The following is a 14,641-nucleotide window of genomic DNA, read 5'->3' as shown; positions in this document are numbered from 1 at the left end:
TCATCATCCCAAGTAATGTCTTTTGGCTTGCCCACCATCAGTGTGGAGGGGGTGCAGGATGTGTGTCATTGCTGGTATGAACCTGTGGTAAAAGTTTATCATACCAGCGAATTCCTGTAGCCATTTTACAGTGCATGGCTTAGCAAGGTGCTGGACTGCCTCGACCTTCTCGGAGAGAGGTGTAGCCTCGTGTCTTTTTATCCTGTGCCCTAGGAAGTCAATGGTGTCCAGGCCGAATTGGCACTTAGCAGGGTTGATCGTTGGCCCGAACTCACTCAACCGGGTGCACAGTTGTCTCAGGTTGGCAACGTGGTCTTTGCGGATATGGCTGGTGGTGAGGATATCGTCCAAAGAGATGAACGCAAATGGGAGATCCCAGTCCACTGCTTCCATCAGCCGTGTTCTTTAGACCTAAGGGCATGCAGAGATATTCAAACAAGCCAAAGGGGGTTATAATTGTGGTTTTGGGGACATCCTGGGGGTGAACTGGGATTTGGTGCTATCCCCGGATGAAGTCCACCTTGGAGAACACCCGTGCCCCGTGCAGGTTGGCAGCAAAGTCTTGGATGTGAGCACGGGATATCTGTCGGGTATGGTGGCCTTGTTGAGGGGCTGGTGGTTGCTGCATGGTCTCCAACCACTGCCCCCCCCCCACTGACTTGGGCACCATGTGGAGGGGGAGGCCCAGGGACTGACGGAGCACCGCACAATCCCCAGCTCCTCCATTTTCTTAAATTCCTCCTTCGCTAGGCTGAGCTTCTCAGGAGGGAGTCGGCATGCTCTGGCTTAGACAGGAGGCCCTCCCTCGGTCAAAATATGGTGCCTTACCCCTTGCTTTGGCTCGGCTGTGGAGAACTGTGTCCCCACTATCGAGGGGCACTCTGTCAGGATGCAGGCGAATTTGTTGCCTGGAAGTGTTATAGAGTTCAGGTGGGGGACAGGTAGCTTGGCTTCACCCAGAGGCAGAGAATGAAAAGTTCTGGCAGGCAGCAAGCGCCATCCCTTGAGGTCAACAACCAAGCAGTGGGCATGAAGGAAATCAGCCCCCAAGATCGGTTGAGCCATTGCCGTGAGGGTGAAGGTCCATATAAAGCAGCTGTGGCCGAACCAAAGGGGAATGGTGCAGGTCCCAAAAGTTCGAATGGAGGAGATGTTGGCTGCCGTCAGTGCTGGGCCCTGCTTGCCATTGTGGGTGTTGAGGCCTGCGGGGGGGGTAGGATGCCTATCTCGGCGCCAGTGTCAACCAGGAAACACATGCCTGACAAGGAGGCCCAGACATAGAGGTGGCTGTCACGTGGGCCAATCGCTGCAGTCATCGATGATAGTTGGCCAGGATGTTTCCTGGAAACCTGCAGAGTGGTTAGCATCGAAGGAGCTCTGCACCACATCGCTGATGGTAGTAGCATAGCTGTCCTGGGGTATTAACTTGCCTCTCCGCTGGTCTTAATCTCACAGGTGGCAGTTTGTGGGGTTTGCTGATGTGGTCTACGATGGCACTGGTGCCCTCCTTTGCTTGCCAGAGCACGTTCACCCTGGTCGCTGAAATCCTCATCTGTGAGCAAGAATCCAATATCCTTGAGCAGTTGCTCCAGAAAGATCTCCTCAAAGAGCAGGCAAACTTTGTGGTCCTCAGTTAGAGTGAGCATCTCGCTCATTAGGGCAGATGGGGCCTGTCCCCCAGTCCATCCATATGCAGCAATCAAGCAGCACGCTCGCGCCGGGAGAGCCCAAAAGTGCAGGTTAACAGCTCTTTGAGGGCCACGTATTTGTCTTGCTCCGGAGGCTGCTGTAGGAAATCTATGACCCTTGACACTGTGTCCTGATCAAGGGCACTCACGACGTCAAAGTAGCGGGTGTCGTCGGCGATGATATGCCAAAGCTGAAACTGAGCCTCAGCCTGCTCGAACCACATGTGTGGCTGTGACACCCAAGACATTGGGTGGTCGCTGGCTCCGCTTGATCCGTCATCTACAGGTCCAACTGCCAGTTGGATCTGTCGGGGTCACCAGTGTAGTGTTTGCGCTATGCAAATATGGAGAAGAACAACATGCACACCAAAACCTTGGAAAATAAGACTAGTTTATTGCTCTGGCCATCACGTTTATATGGGCCCCAGGCAGTGACATCAGGCCCCCATATCAACGTAGTGCTGTCCTGGGTTTGGCCAGAGTTCCCCATCTTCCCACCATGCAGGAGATTACCTGGGACAATGCCCAGTGTCACCTCCCAAGTCCATGCAGTTGCCATGTTTGTCAGCCATTTTGTAGGCCGCTCTGTGTCTCCATACGAAGGCTGCTACAGTCTTTCCATTGTGCAGACAGGCCTTTTTGTCGTGCCAGAGAGATTTATGATTAGGGTCATAATGGGACGTTCAAGAGCCTGATAACCATTTGGAAAAAATGCTCTTGAACCTAAAGGTAATGGACTTCAGGCTTCCAAACCTTTCTAAAATTCAAAACTTCAAAGTTCAGGTTTATTGTTAGAGTACATACAAGGTATCAGATATAATCCTGAGATTCTTTTTCCTGTGGGCCAGGCAGAATTTCTACTTATCAGTGTACAAAAAACAGTACTCAAAAAACAAATAAAGAAATCTAAACAACCTGCCTGTCCAATGCAGAATGAAAAAATAAATATTCAGTAATAAATAATGTGCAAACCAAAAGTACTTAAATGAGTCTCTGATTGAGTTTGTTGTTTCAGTGTCTGATGGTGGAGGGGTAGCAACTGTCCCTGAATCTGGTGGTATGAGTTTTGTGGCACCTATATCTCTTTCCTGATGGCAGCAGCGAAACAGAGCATGTCCTGGGTAATGTGATCCTTGATGATTGCTGCTGTTCTCCAATGGCAGCATTCCATGGAGATAATCTCGATGTTTGGGAGTGTTTTGCCTGTGATGTAATGGTCTGTGTCCAGTACTTTTTGAAGGACTTTATGCTCAGGGGTATTGAAGTCCCCATACCAGGCCGTGATGCAGCCGGTCAACACACTTTCCACTACACATCTGTAGAAGTTTGCCAAGGTTTTCAATGTTGGGCCAAACCTCTGCAAATCTATGAGGAAGTAGAGGCACTAACATGCTTTCTTCACGATGACATTAATGTGTTGGGTTCAGAAAAGTTCATCCAAAATAGTGACTCACAGGAATTTAAATTTGCTCCCCCTCCCACCACTGATCCCCCTATAATCACTGGATTGTACACCTCTGTTTTTCCCGTCCACAATTAGCTCTTTAGTTTTGGTGACATTGGGTGCAAGGCTGTTCTTGGTGCACCATTCAGCCAAGTTTTCCATTTCCCCTCTGTATGCTGATTCATTACCCCTTTTTATACAATTTACTACCATGGTATCATCAGAATATTTGTTGATAGTGTTGCTGTCACACTAAGCTACACAGTCATAGCTGTGAATTGAGTAGAGCAGGAAGCTCAGAATGCAGCCCTGTGGTGCTCCGGTACTGATGGAGATTGAGGAGAAGATGTTCTGACCAATCCTTGTAGATTGGGGTCTGGAGGTGAAGAAATCCAGGATCCAATTACACAGTAGGGTATGGAGGCCCAGGTCTTGGAGATCAGTTTTGAGGGGATGATAATGTTGAATACCAAACAGAAGTTGTTAAAGATCACCCTGATGTATGTGACTTTGCTGTCCAGGTGTTCCAGAACGTTTTGAAGAGCCAGTGAGATTTGGGCAGCATCGGCTCATGGGCCAGAATGGCCTGTTGCCGGAAGTATCTCTAAAATAACAAAAATCAATGATAAACTTCAGGTGATCACTTTCACTAATGTATCAGAATTGGTCATTTCTGCTGCAAGTTGTTCATGCACGATATTAACTCCAATCTAATCTCTCTATTATCAGTGTCCGACTACTTAGTAAGTACTGCAGCCCTACATTTGGTATTTTTTCACATTGATTTGGTCATATTCCCCAACTGACCTTGGAGCCTCTGTTTATATAATTTCTCTAACTGTTCCTATTAACCCATCACCCTGACGATCTTGATAACTTATCCGATTGTAGAGCTCGTCGAATGAATCAAAGACTTGTTACACAGGCTTTTATTAGCAAAAGACAGGAGCTCTTCACAGGTGGCCGACCAGTCCGGAATGATCCGACCTGGCTAGGGACACAACCCTTTAAGGCCCAGACAGTAGGCGTGGCTAAGCTCTCAGCCAATCGCTGTAAGCACAGTCTAGATACTGTAACTATATACCTCACTGACAAAAGACAAAGGAGGAAAAACCCAACACCCAACCCCAACCAACCAATTTTCCCCTGCAGCCGCTGCAACCGTGTCTGCCTGTCCCGCATCGGACTTGTCAGCCACAAATGAGCCTGCAGCTGACGTGGACATTTACCCCCTCCATAAATCTTCGTCCGTGAAGCCAAGCCAAAGAAAAATACACTATATACATTGGTGATAGATCTGTACTATCACATTCACCCTTTCTTGGAGAACTGACCCTGGAGAGAAAACAAAAAAAGAGGGAGAGAATGAAAGGAAGGAGTAGGTTAAGGACTGTAGCGGTCAGGGGGTCTGACCATCCGGCGTAGGGTCGCTGGAATGGGGTCGCCAGCGGGCTCGTCGGGTGCTCCTTCGCTCAATTCCCCAGTCGTGTTGTCGGCAGGGTGGCCCAGGTCGTTGGGGTGCTGTTGGTCCTTCTGTTGCGGCACGGGGCCTGGGGAATAAAGAGTTGGGGAAGGTTGGGTTGGAGGGTTTGCTGGGTCTACCGCATCCTGAGCTAGGTCCCGCACCGAAACAGTGTCCTCCCACCCGTCTGGGAACTCAACGTAGGCGTAATGCGGGTTCGCGTGGAGTAGAGTCACTTGGTCGACCAAAGGGTCGTTCTTTGAGTGCCAGATGTGGTGTCGCAAATGGACGGGGCCAGGGACGGTGAGCCATGCTGGTACAGTGGTTCCTGATTCAGATTTCCTCGGGAAAAGGAACATCCTTTCGTGGGGGGTGGTATTTGTTGCGGTACATAGGAGGGAGCGGATGGAGTGTAAGGCACTAGTGAGAACCTCCTGCCAGTGAGAAGTGGGGAGACCTTTAGACCGGAGAGCCAGTGTAACTGCTCTCCATATGGTGGCATTCTCCCTCTTGATCTGGCCGTTACCGCGTGGGTTATAGCTGGTGGCCTGCTTGAAGCGATACCACACTCCAGAAGGTACTGTTGCAGCTCTGCGCTCATGAATGAGGACCCCCTATCACTGTGGATGGAATTGGGGTACCCGAAAATTGAGAAAATACTGTGAAGGGCCTGTATCACTGAGGTGGCAATGGTGTCTGGGCAGGGAACAGCGAACGGGAAGCAGGAGTACTCGTCGATGGCTGAAAGGATGTAGTTATTACGGTTGGTCGATGGTAGGGGCCCCTTAAAGTCTACGCTAAGATGCTCAAAGGGGCGGGTGGCTTTGATAACGTGGGAGTTATCCGAACGGAAGAAGTGGGGCTTGCATTCAGCGCACACCGAACAGGCTTGGGTCATGGAGCGGATCTCCTCAACTGTGTAGGGTAGGTTGTGCGCCTTCACAAAGTGGGCAAACCTAGTGACCCCTGGATGACAGAGCGCCTCATGGAGTTTCTGTAGTCTGTCCATCTGTATACTGGCGCACGTCCCCCTGGAGAGCGTGTCAGGCGGGTCGTTGAGTTTACCAGGCCGGTACAGGAAGTCATAGTTAAAGGTGGAGAGTTCAATTCTCCATCTGGCGATTTTTTCGTTTTTTTATCTTACCACGCTGGGTGTTGCTGAACATGAAGGAGACCGCACGTTGATCGGTCAACAGTGTAAAGCGCCTCCCAGTGAGGTAATGTCTCCAACAACGCACCGCTTTAACTATGGCCTGGGCCTCCTTCTCGATCGAGGAGTGTCTACTCTCTGGACCCTGGAGGGTTCTGGAGAAGAAGGCTACAGGCCGACTGGCCTGGTTCAAGGTGGCTGCCAGGGCGAAGTCGGATGCATCGCTCTCGACTTGAAATGGGACAGACTCATCGATCGCGTGCAGCGTCGCAGCAGCGATGTCGGATTTGATTCGATCGAAAGCCGCTCTGGCTTCGGTCGAGAGGGGAAAGGAGGTGGTCTTGATAAGAGGACGCGCCTTGTCGGCGTAGTGTGGAACCCATTGGGCATAATATGAGTAAAGGCCCAGGCAGCGTTTGAGCGCTTTCTGGGTATGGGTGGGGGGGGGGGGGGTAAGTCCATTAGGGGACACATGCGGTCAGGATCTGGCATGACTATCCCGTTCTCCACCACGCAACCTAGAATCGCGAGTCGTGTGGTCCGGAAGACACACTTGTACAAATTGTGTCAGGTTCAGCCAATGGGCAGTTTGAAGAAATTTGCCTAGGTTGGCATTGTGGTCCTGCATGTCGTGGCCGCAGATGGTGATATTGTCCAGATACGGGAAGGTAGCGGTTAGCCCGTTCTGGTCCACCATCCGGTCCATTTCCCATTGGAAGATCGCGACACCATTCGTGACCCCGAATGGTACCCTGAGAAATTGATACAGCCGCCCATTTGCTTCGAAGGCCGTGAATGGTCGGTCCTCACAGCGGATCGGGAGCTGGTGGTAGGCCGAACGTAGGTCAATGGTGGAGAATATGCGGTATTGGGCGATCTGGTTCACCACATCCGTGATGCGTGGCAGGGGGTACGCATCCAGGGAGCGTGAAGCGGTTAATGTTCTGGCTATAGTTGACCACCATCTGTAGCTTTTCCCCGTTCTTGACAACCACCACCTGGGCTCTCCAGGGACTTGAACTGGGTTCGATGATGCCCTCATCCAGCAATCTACGCACCTCACTCCTAATGAATTGCCTGTTTTCGTAACTATATTGCCGACTTTTGGTGGCCACAGGCTTCCAGCCAGGGGTGAGGTTTGCGAAGAGTGCTGGCGGGGCAATCCGGAGTGTGGAAAGGCCGCAGGATTGGCCCTGGGGCACGGGTCAAGTTGCTCGGGTGCTTCGGGGGTGGGGCGATGGCAGACCAAGAGGGGGGTGTGGGTCCCCCAAAGTGTAGAGACACTGTTCGGAAGTGACACTGAAAGTCTAATCCCAGCAACACTGGGGCGCACAATTGGAGAAGGACGAATAATTTGAAGTGGGTGACCGTTATGCCCTGTACTTCCAACGTGGCGAAGCAATATCCCTTTATCCCGGTCGAGTGCAACCTCGTCACTAATGAGATCTTCTGGGTAGTGGGGATAATGCCAAGTCCCCAACGGAGGGCCAGATCTGGCCGGATAAAACTCAGTTGACCCAGAGTCAAATAAGCAATTGGTGTAGTGTCCATGCACTTTAATCAGTTCCATTGCTTCAGGTGGCCGACCAGTCCGGAATGATCCGACCTGGCTAGGGACACAACCCTTTAAGGCCCAGACAGTAGGCGTGGCTAAGCTCTCAGCCAATCGCTGTAAGCACAGTCTAGATACTGTAACTATACACTATATACATTGGTGATAGATCTGTACTATCACACCGACGCAAACCATAAGATATTACTTATCCCCTCAGTATTTTCTCTGCAACTTAAACTTACTCTGCTTTTTCTCATGTCCAATTTTAATGAACATTTGCTACTCTCCAGTCCTTATGAACCACATCCAAAGAACATTTCCCCTTTACATCCCCCAAAATCTTGAATCCATCTTGTTAGGTCCTGGTGAAAACAAATACAAAGTATTAATTGAATACCTTCATAATGCCATTAATGAGTCCCACTCCACCACAAATGACTTGATCATTCTTGTGCCTATAGAACAATCGTGGATTCCTATTTATGTTGGCAGCAATATGTTCTCATATTCTCTTTGCCTCCTACTTTAATTTTCACTTCCCTCAGATTGTTTTGTAATCAGTCGGTTTCTTTCTGATGTTTACAACCTTCCACTTGTCATAGGCTGTTTTTCTTTGCTGTATCATTCATATAAATCTCTTGTGTCACCGCACGAGCTCTGAATTTGTTTGTTTTTCCTTTACCCTTCTCAAAAAAGTGCCTCGATCTTATCTGAATCGTCCCTTCCCTAAAGTCAGTCCATTGTTCAGTTATCGTTTAGTCTGTTAACCTTTGGTTCTATTTCACTTGGATCAGGTACACCCATCCAACTGAAATTGGCCTTCCTTCAATTGATTATTTTTACTTCAGATAACTCCTCGATTTTTTTTTCACATCTTACACTGTTGTGAATATTATCTCCAAAATATTCCCCAGCCAAAATTTACATTTGATTCAGACCCAACAGTTATTTCTTCCTTGATGGACCAGAAACCTGCTGCTCTCAGCATAATATATCGTGGATATATTTTAAAAATCTTCCACTCTCTCTGCTCTCAGCATAATTCTGACTACAGTTCACAATAAGATAATTAAAGTCCTCTATTATTACTCTGGTGTAATCATTGCATTTCTCTGTAACATCCATAAATGTTTGTTTCTCTACATCTCTCTCATTCAATGGTGGCCTATAAAATGCACCCAGCAACGTGAAGTTTCCTCTATTGTTTTGGCTGCAAAAAAGGTAAAGGTCCAAAGAGGTTCTATCTTTGACCCCTCTTGTACACTAATGCTCTCTTGTCTTTACTGTGTGAGCAAGGTATAAACGATAAAGGTGACCACTTGACTTGACATTTGCTCTCTCAGTATTTTGATTTTGATTTTTTTTAACCAATACTGTCACCCATCCTCCTTTTTTTTTCTTCTTAATCCAAGAATATTTGATACAGTTTTGCCCTTCTTTGAGCCAGTATTCTGGTATCACCCTCACATTACGTTCCCATTTGTCTACCAGTCCTACGATTCACCAGACCAACTTGCCATATTCTACATGTTCACATAGAGTAAACCATATTTAATTGGCATTTTATTTTCATTCCGACTCCAGCTAAAATTTGTGTGCTAAAGTAGTGTCAACTGTCGTCCTAGTTTCTTTTTACCTCTTATTTTATTTCCTCATGTTTCTTTACTCACTTATTTGCGAGTGCCCTTTTATGCTCTCTCCAGCACACTATGGTTATCATTATCCTTACGACAGAAGGTATTTCCACAACATGCTAGTACTAGTTTAACAGAACTTACCCAGTGACCTATATATTTTAAAAGGACCATCAGAAAATGATCTAGAAATATTGACATTTCCAGGTCATGAGACTTCATGTATTATTTAGATCAACCTTGCCTTTTCTTCAGAGAGACTACATCTGTCAGATTATGGGACCACTTTTTTTCCAGAAGAATTACAGCACTTCTCAGGGAAACTATGGATAAATAATATCTGACAAGAATGGTATTTTGGATTACATCATACAATTCTTAGCTTTGGCCTCATCAGCAACAATGATGAGTCACTCTACAGAGGAGAGGTGGAAAGTCTCGTGAAATGGTGTGAGAGTAACAAGCTGAATGTCAATGTGGACAAGATGAAGGCGATGGTCAAGGACTTCAGGAGGGCCAGGAACAAACACTTCCACTATACATCAACAACTCTGTAATTGAGTGAAGAGCACCAAGTTCTTTGGAGTTCACCGATCATGAACACTCAGGATCTCCTCACTTGTCAGGAAGGCACTACAATGACTACATTTTGTGACAAGACTGAAGCAGGCAAGGCTATCAGCCACCATTATGTCAAACTTCTATAGAGCTCTATCGAGAGTTTCCTGGCCGGCTGCATCATGGTTTGGTTGCTGCAGAGAAACGGATCAGAGGTCAATCCAAAGGACCATACGAGTGGCCAAGAGGATCACTGGAGTCTCTCTCCCTACCATCGATGTGATCTAGCAGGAATGTTGTCTGAAGAGGGTGTGCAAAATCATTGAGGGTCCCTTCCACCTTGCATATAGCATCTTTCAGCTGCTCCCATCGGGAAAGAGAAAGAAGAGTATCAGAGCTGTGTCCTATGAGCAATGAGAATGTTGAACAACCAAAGGAATTGCGCACACTAACCATCCGTGACTCTCATATTCATGAATTAGCATTTATTTGTATAGATAAAGTACTTGTCCTGCATATGTGTAGTTTGGCCATATGTGTGTTACGTCTGGTTGTATGGCTGCAGATTTTGCACCGAGGATCGGAGTACGCTGTTTCATCGGTTGTACATGTACAATCATATCACAATAAACATGATGACTTGATTTCAGTTTCAGCAGAAGCTGTATTCACACAATTGTACAGTTAGAGTTTACAATTATAGCTGTCACTCGCAACTGAGAATTATTTACATGTTCAGCTACAGCTGTTGATATGGTGCCATATCAATTGCAGCTGAAACTGTACAGTGCCTTTACAACTGAGTTGTAAAAGTTCAGGTAAGAGCTATTTAAAATGAACAGTTAGCTAGTGTATTGTGTGGCTTTCAACAGAGTCATAAACTGTGTCCTGCATTGACTATCCTGACCTGGGTGTATCATTCTTCCCCGCCCGTCATGCACGGTCAACCTTCCTTCCCAATGCCCAGTGACCACATAATTATTCTCCAATGTCCATTGACATGTCATACTTCTCCAATGTCCATTGACCATGTGATTATTTCCCATTGCCCATTAACCACATTAATCCTTTGGCTCTCTTCCTTTCTCAGATTGGATGGGGCTCCCCATGATTGGTTCTATTCTTATCCATCTAGTTCAGCAGTGGTTTTCAAACTTTTTCTTTCCACTCACATACCACATTAAGTAATCCCTATGCCATAGATGCTCCGTAATGGGTTACTTAAGGTGGTATGTGAGTGGGGAGAAAGGTTGAGAACCACTGCTCTTGACCCAATTGTTACTGAAATATTTTGCTTGAGAAAAATTCTCATTGGCCCATTTCCTTTGGAGTTATGAAACCATGCACATAACAAGTTAATTAAGTACAATTAAAACAGTGGTTTTCAAATGTTTTCTTTCCACTCACATACCGCCTTAAGCAATCCTTTACTAATCACAGAGCATAGGGATTACTTAAGGTGGCATGTGAGTGGAAAGAAAATATTTGAAAACCACTGATCTAGTTCTACCTACTAGCAAATCACCTAGGACACTTTATATTCACAATCCCATGCGATTAATTTAGGTATCCTCCCACTCCCCATGCAACTGTCCCTGGCTCCTCTTATAATCTACATGCTGCTCCTCTGAGTCCCTTAATATTATCAGCCAAAAACCATGCTAGGTTTGTAATGAGTTCTGTTTTTTTTCCAGCAAGCCTATTTTCATTCATTGAGTATAGCCACCACCTTTGATTCACCACGCTGCTTATCCAATATTCAGTATGAATGAGCTGAAATTTCACCCATTCAGATACCTGAAATACTTTTAGTTATTGTCATTAGTCAGCGTCACATGCTTTCAATAGCCGTGGACTCCATTCCTCTCTCTCTCTGATTTCTTGCAATGTTCATGTGACATTGACATGGGTTTCTGATCACCTATCCATTTCAATCCAGGAATACTCTTTCATTCTCCACAAAATTGTATGACTCCACCTGGATATCAATTTATCTTCTGATGTAATCTCTGTGCCTGTCTTTGGAATTCACATATTTGACTATTCCAATGTTCAACTCTTTCACATAAAAAACTCCTCCACTATTCTGCTGCTCCCATCTTAGGTGACATAGTATTGCACACATACACTGGCTCTCAATATGACTACCTTGCATCTTTCCTATCAGTGAATTTTCTTCCATCCATGGAAATCTAACATTCTTCATTCTTCATTCTTCCAAACTATCCACAGTAATATTTGCTCTGATATTAATAATCATGCCTCCAGCTATCTCGATCTTGAGCTCTAGAATTCTCCTTTCAACACTCCCATGTCACTACCTGCCTTCACCTTTAAACTATTTCTTTAAATCTATCTATTTTAATAGTATTTGAATATTTTTGAATGCTAGATCTTTGGTTAAACTACAGTTGGAGTCCTGTGTACAGTTTCAGTCTCTGTGGTGAAGGAAGTTTACACTTTTGTAACATTGGTCGGTCAGTTAGGTAATGATTCATCAGCTATTTCATGTTTAATTTCCAGACGGCTGACTTTGCCCAACTCGTAGGACTTCCACATTTGAGTAATTTCTTTTTAGACACAATAATTGTTTACTGAGTGGATGGTGGTGGATGCATTAAGCAGAGTGTTAGTCTTGGATTATCTATGCAAATTATGATAAGCTGCAAAGAACCACACTTGTCTCTCTCTATGTCAGTATATTCTCTTAATGACAAACTAACCATTTTCGGATGAATACTGGATGCATGAATATTTACAACCAAAGTTTTCAGTGGCTTCCAAAAGACTCGGTGCATGTGTAACTTCTGCATTTCTCAAACAATTCTGGAACATGATTCTGGAAACAGAAAATGGACATGTTCATTACTCACAAGAAAGCCACTGAAATACGCAAAGTAGCATTGTCAGAGGGTGGATGTGCAGGTTTGTTTTTCATATTGGAGGACTGTGACCATTTAAGTGTCTTCGCGATTAGTCCTGGGTCCACTGTTGTTTATCATCTTTATTAACAATTTGAATGACAAAGTAGTTAATATGGTTAGTTCATTTTTGACACCAATGTTTGTCACATTATGGACAGTGAAGGAGGTTATCCAAGAATATAGGGGCAAAGAATGGCAGATGAAATTTAACTCAGAAAAATGCAAGGTGTTGTACTTTATTAAGTTACACTAGGGCAGGACGTGCACAGTAAATGGTGAGGTCCTGGAGTGTATTGTTGAACAAACAGACCGAGGGGTACAGGTATATAGTTCCCTGAAAGCTGCAAAAACAGGTAAAAAGGATGTTGAAGAAGGCTTGTTTGCCTTCATCAGTGAGGGAATTAAGTGCAGGTGTTGGGAAGTCATGTTACAACTGCACAAAAGTCATTGATGAAACCACATGGAGTATTTTTTGTAGTTCTGCTTGCCCAGTGTTTCGAGCCCAAAGGACCCCAAAACCCAGCAGCAATAGATATTCACCACGACAAATAGTTACTTAAATAAAAGTTGTTTTTATTTATCTTTAAACATGAAAACAGAATCAAACTTTAACTTAACTCTATTTTTAACTTACTTAACCCAACTTAACCTCCTTCTAATGTGTGTATAAATTTAAGAAAGTTCTTTGGTCCACAGTCCAATCTCACTTCTCATTCCTCCAAGTTCACTGGTTGCAGGCTATTCTTATACTGTGCACAGAATTTAACATGTATAAAGTTCACCAGGCTTTGGTACTCAAAAGGTAAATGGTTACCACTCAGGAAGGTTCTTGTAGGTTTTGTAGAGAGAGATGTGTTGTTCCAGGATTTCCACCACTGAGGTACCACCATTAGTCAACTCAAGGTCTCACTGATGAAACTTGCCCCATCAGGGTTCTCCAGATAACAATCTTTCTTTCAGGCGACCACAGAGTTCTTTTCTATTCTACTTATTCCACTAGACAGCTCATTTTCTCCTCTTGCATGACACACAAGAGTGTGCTTCAGTTCCAACAAGCTTCTCCTGGCTTACACTGTTCAGTCTCCCTCTCTCTCTGAGACACTCACTCTCAAACTGCCAGAAAGCCTGTGTGACCCCCCCCCCCCCCCTCACTTGTAAAAAAACACCTGACCTTGTCTGGCAAACAATAGAAGTCAGTCTTCTGGTTCATATGTTGTTTTTAAGTAAACAAGAACCCTTTAATGACCTTTGAGCACTTTTGTCAAAAGGTCTGCAAAGAGGTATCAATAGACATCATGACTCCTGCTTGTTGCTGTAAAGACAGTAGTTCATTCATTCCACGTCAATTCAATTAACACCTATTTGTGAAATCTCCATAGACATTCTTCACAATTTCTGCAAATTCACTGTGGATATAAATTCTTCAGTATTTCATATAAGATCTGTTTTAAAGTGTGTGTATGTATGTAACCTACTCTACTTTTCCCAATTTATCTCCCAAAAATATTTCTATATATTCTGTCACACCAGCTATAGGGAGCACATCATTAAGCAGAAAAGGATTTAGAAAAGATTCATGAAAAGGGTGCCAGGAATGGAAGACTTGAGCTATCAGGAGAGACTATTTAGGCTGGAATTTTTATTTCCCCTGGAGAATAGAAGGTTGAAGATTGACTTTATGAAGTGTGTTTGAAATCAAAAGGGACATAGATAAGGTGAATTGTATGGAAGCCTAAAATTAGATGGCATAGGATCAATGTGAGAGGGAGATAGATTTAAAAGGCACCTGAGGGCCAACTACATATCATAAAATTATTTCCACGAGTTGGAAGATACTTAATAAAATTAATCTGGAAAGAAATGTGAGGGAAATATTCAGAAAGCCTGTGCATGTTTCTCTGATTCTATAAACAATTTTACAGACATCTGAAAGCAAAGGTTCAGCTGAAAGCCCATGAGCTAAGAAACACATGATGGATGAAGAGAGTGAAGGAGTCCAAAGAAATCACCGACACTCATTGATTAACATGGGTTCTTTAACCTTGTGAAAACATTTTTGGCCAAATATCCAAGGCTGAGGACCAATCGGGAGAAAGAGGCAATGAACACCTGCTGGAAAGAACATCTCAAAGACCTGCTTAAATTTGTCAATAATCCTTCAGTAACTTATTTAGGCCTTTGGCAATGGACACCACTCTCTAATCTTGTGTCCCTCTCCCCACCTGA

Source organism: Narcine bancroftii, chromosome 2 (assembly GCF_036971445.1).
Source record: "Narcine bancroftii isolate sNarBan1 chromosome 2, sNarBan1.hap1, whole genome shotgun sequence".
In the NCBI taxonomy this organism is placed as follows: Eukaryota; Metazoa; Chordata; class Chondrichthyes; order Torpediniformes; family Narcinidae; genus Narcine; species Narcine bancroftii.
Note: the sequence above shows the minus strand (reverse complement) of the source record.